The sequence below is a fragment of the Bos indicus x Bos taurus genome, chromosome 2, assembly GCF_003369695.1.
Source record: "Bos indicus x Bos taurus breed Angus x Brahman F1 hybrid chromosome 2, Bos_hybrid_MaternalHap_v2.0, whole genome shotgun sequence".
Classification (NCBI taxonomy): Eukaryota; Metazoa; Chordata; class Mammalia; order Artiodactyla; family Bovidae; genus Bos; species Bos indicus x Bos taurus.
This window is the reverse complement of record NC_040077.1, coordinates 96,366,618-96,371,694: the sequence shown is the minus strand read 5'-3', so window position 1 is coordinate 96,371,694 and position 5,077 is coordinate 96,366,618.

Below are 5,077 nucleotides of genomic sequence, written 5' to 3'. Positions count from 1 at the left end.
ATGACTATTTCAAGAATTTTAGAAAGTTTAAAGAAGACATTAAAATGTTTGGTGAAGATGTAGTGCTTGGGAAGTCAAACCTGATAAAATGATTTTCCCCAGCAAATTACCCCCTTTCCATCTCTTGGTTTCCTTATGTATAAAACATGGGTATTATTTTTACACCTGCCTCAAGTATATGCTGTGAGATCAGAGAATTTCCTCACTGAGGTATAAGAGTGGTTTTGTTTTGATTTTAATGTCTTGAGAATAAGAAGTTTAAGAAGAGGTGGGCTTTCTCCCAAAGCTGTCAAGGTGGAGGGTCTATCACTTGGAATCACTGGGTTCTTCCAAGGCTAAATGTGTCTTCCATAGAGGATGCAAGGAGGAGGTGCATTGCCCCAGCCAGAGGTCACTTTCCATGTCCTGGGAGTGGTCCTGGCATTGCAGAAGGACGGGCAAACTACCAGCATCGTCTCCATCAATGTCTAGTCTTGGCAACAAGCAGCCCGTGACGGATCGTTAAGCACCTGAACCTTCCGTCTGTCTCCAAGGACCAAAGCTGGGGAGGGGAGCACTGGGGTCAATGAGTACTCGGTTGAGTTGGACCAGCTTCAGCAACCTCAGCTTGTGTGGGGATGAGGATGAGGTGGATGCAGAGGTGGGGTTGAGGGGAGGGGGAGGGCAGGGCTGAAGAAGCTTAGGGAGGTCAAGGCCGAAGTTTTCCAACAGTTGCCCTGGGAAAGGAGTATCTTTTGATCAGGCAATTGTGGCAAACCTAATAAAAAAGATGATACCCAAATATTGTCAATAGGCTGGAAAATAATTCTTAGCTTATTCTAAAATGTTATTGATAATTTAAAATAAATTGTAAATGGCCCCACTAAAGGAAAGACAATTTTTTTTCCAAACTCTCTACAGAAAATAATTTTTAAAAATATCTTTGTTACATCAAGAGGTAATCAAAGAGTATGTAAGAAAAAAAGACTTTAGGTATGTCAAGAGTTAGTAAAGGTAATATTAATATTGAGATTTTTTTCTTTATTTTTAATGTTTGCAGTATTGGTTCTTTAGAATGTGTAACTTTTGGTGATTAATAGTTCTAAATAAACATTCAATCTTGTATTCATATTTTTGCAGTCTTTGTCTTCAAGACGGTCCCCAATTTGTATAAACTTCAAGCTCACAAAACCTGGAATGTTCTGAGCACAATATAAATATAAATTCAATATGGAGTGTACACAGTACTGTATATAAAATAGATAACTAATAAGGACGTACTGTATAGCACAGGGAATGCTATTCAATACTCTGTAATGACCTATGTGGGGAAAGAATCTAAAAGAGATATTTTTATGTGTGTCTGATTCACTTTGCTGTACACCTGAAACTAACACAGCATTGTAAATCAACTATACTCCAAAAAAAAATTGAAAAAGACTCAATATGGAGCGAACAACTAATCTATAAAAATCCAAATCTAGAGTGCTAGTGTCAATCATAGAACACCTGAGATCCCAGGTAAGTAAGAGAGTTGAATGGCGAAGAGGAGAGGAAATGAGAGTTAAGTGGTAATGTTAATAGACACCCAGACCTAGATGGGCCAGAGTGACAAAGTCAGCACCTGTTCAGGGTCATGAGGACACTTACTCACAGGTCATGGTTAGGAGTTTAGATCTAAGATCCATGGGAGATTGTCAGCAAGCTTTAAGCAAGGGAGGAAGTGTTCGAGATGAGGAACAAATGTGTGAGCAGGGAGACACCTAGCAGGAGAGAAATGGTGATGCTTCTTCAGGATTTCCCTGCCCCCATGTCTATGGTCACCAAGTAGAATCAGCCTGTGTGTGTGGTGAGCCAGAGGTTCACTGGCTCCCTAGAAATCCTTGCTTGGTCAGTTGACTCCAGGGTCTCCCACTGAGCTATACAAAAACTCCTGGGGGAGATGGAAGGCTTGCAGGCTCTCACCTTTCCATGAATCATTTAGAAGGGAAACCAAAGCCTGCTTAGGTAAAAAGATCCGTGAACTCCAGGTCAGGATCATATTCCTGTCCCAAACGTAAGATTTCTTTTTTCCCTTCAGGGTGTGTAGGTGTATTTTAAAAAACAAAATATTTTCATTCAGTCACCGTTTCCTAGCAACCCCCACCTCCCCCCAAAAAAAGCATCTATTTTTCTGAATGTCTGTGAACACCATTCCAGTGGATGCTCAAGCACGCCTCCAGAAGCACAGAGAGAACAAAAGCACTGGGATCACCCTGGCTGGCGAGAGATTATGAAAGGGGAATTTCTTAATAGAACACAGTCTGAAAGACCTGTACCATAGATGTGGGGTACAGAGTGGGGACCTGCTGCGAGTGTGCAGATATTCTTAAAGGGTGTGATATTCCTATGGAAAATGGGGGCTGTGATTTCTGGGGGAAGGTGGTTTCTATGAAACAGCTAATGCACGAGATGGCTGACACCTTTTCAGCAGCTCTTTTCTGTGTATTTCCAGCCAGAATCTTGTTTCATTAAAACTCTATAGACCGAAAAGAGGAGTGACTGGCTGAATTCAAATTTAAGCTGAACAGAGTCTGTGCAAATGGTCCTCTTTCAACCAGGCACAATGCATGTGAGTCACTGAACTGGACAGCTGGCAGAAACCCCTCCAATCATTCAATGCTTGTTTTACAGAGGAGGAAACATGAAAACACAGAGAAGCAAATTCACTCATTCAAGGTGGCTTCACAGGGTCTGCCGACCTCTGGCTTTGTGGAATGGAAGTTGCTTATATTTTAAAAATCTTTTACAGAAATTTTCTGGAGGTCCAGTGGTTAAGACATCACGCTTTCACTGCTAAGAGAATGGGTTCATTCCCTGGTTACCAAACCAAGATCTCACAAGCCAAGCAGCGTGGCCAAAAAAAAGGGGGGAAAAATCTGCCTATTATGCGATACTGAATGATAAGGGGGAAGGAAAATGGGTCTAAGAGAAAGTTGTCCCAACAACCAAGAGACTCACATTTTATAATTGGTGCATCTGAAATTCAAAGGACTAGCTCAGAATTACAAAATAAGAATAGGTTAAAGCAAAGGCTAATCTTTTACTTTTTAAAAAGGCATCTAAGCCCCACTCCAGTCAAGGAATTGAGGTAGGACAAATGTTTATTAACAACTGTTTTTCTAATTATTGAATTGGAAGCATGATAACACAGTCTTCCATAAATGCTAGCCTTTATGGAGTTGTGGAATGTTAGGGTGAAAGGTGCTCTGGATGACATTAACCAGCCTCATCACATTTTAGGCAACACCTGAGACTGGAGTGCAGCAGAGCCAAGAGGCTTGGCCATGGCCACAGCAGTCAGTGCTGGAGCAGACTTCACATTCTGGCATCTGGTCTCTCCAGGCCCAGCGCTTTTCCTTGTCTAAGCCACCAGAAAACCTTTCTGGCTTGCAGTGTCCTCTCCCAGTTGACTCTCCTGTAGGGCACAACAGTCCTGTCTTTATCTTTACTTCAATTCCTATGCTCCAGCTTTATTCCCTTTTCTACATCTCATCTAGGGCTTTAGCAGATGAAGCCACAGCAAGTATGGTCCAAAATAATTTAATTGATTTGGTGAAGAATTTGGGCTTCCCACGTGGCTCAGACGGTAAAGAATCCACCTGCAATGCGGGAGATCTGGGTTTGATCCCTGGGTTGGGAAGATCCCCTGGAGGAGGGCATGGCAACCCACTCCAGTATTCTTGCCTGGAGAATCCCCATGGACAGAGGAAGAAGCCTGGCAGGCGATAGTCCATGGGGTTGCAAAGAGTCAGACACAACTGAGTGACTAAGCACAGGTGAAGAATTTATTTAAATCAGTGGCATCCAATTATTGTTGGAGAGCTTAATCGGATAAAGCTTAATGTTTATATGCTACCATTTTAGAAGTTTTTAAAGCTTTTTTTCCCCAGCCATTTTGGATTAGTGATTTAAAAACATGTGCAAAATTTCAAAAGTAGAGAAGGTAATACAATGACTATCCATAGGCCTATAATTCCAGAGTCAACAAATGTTAACAATTTTCTTAGATGTGTATTAGCCAGGGTTCTCCAGAGAAACAGAAACAATATAGGGAGAGAATTAGTTTATTGAACTGGCTCATGTGATCATGGTGGCTTGACCAGTCCCAAAGTCTGATGGGGTCAGCAGTCAGGATGGAGACTCAACGAGGAGCTGCAGTTCAAATCTGAAGGTGGTCTGCTGGCAGAATTCCTTCTTGCTTAGGAAGATCGTTCTTTGTTCTTTTAAGGTCTTCAGCTGACTGGATGACTCGCCCACATAATGGAGAGTCATCTGCTTTACTTAAAGTCTACTAATTTAAATGTTAATCTCCTTCAGAAACCACCTGTGCAAAAAATAAATAAATAAAAATAATGTTTGACCACAAATATGGACAGAGTGGCCCAGCCAAGTTGACACATAAAATTAACCATCACAATTTGCTTTAGATTTTTTTTAAAGAAATAAAACACTGCAGAAAAGTTGATATCCTATTTATATACCTATCTCTGGGCACCCCATTCAATGGTGATAATTTGTAAAAAACTAACTCCTTTTTGTGACATCAGGCCCCATTTTACTCCATCACCTAGGCTCAATTTCTTGTTCAAAGCGGGGGTGAGAATTGAAGATATGGCCTCACCTTTGTCATCACCACATGTTTCTACAAGGACCTGCTGGCCATTGAAAGTTGTACATAGGTTCTATAGAAAATGCCATCACGAGCCATGAACCAGGTGGATTCACAGAGAGTCACTATGTTGAATGCACACAGAACTCAAACACATTCAGATCACAAACCATCTGTGTTTGGATGCTTCTGTCTATATAGTCTCATCCACGATTATATGAGCCGTGTCTGTTTTACTTGTGAGTTTATTGCAAGAATAAGTAAATGATGAATATTGACAAAAAATTTGGAAGGAATAAGAAGTGTCAGATAAATTCAAGGCACAGTGCACTGGCTGGCAGGCAGCTTTCTGACCTGGAAACCTGCTGGATAAGAGGCCTGCTCTCAGATCCCTTCCAAAGCCTAGGACTCCATGACTGGTATTAGGAGTGATAGCATCCTTTATTC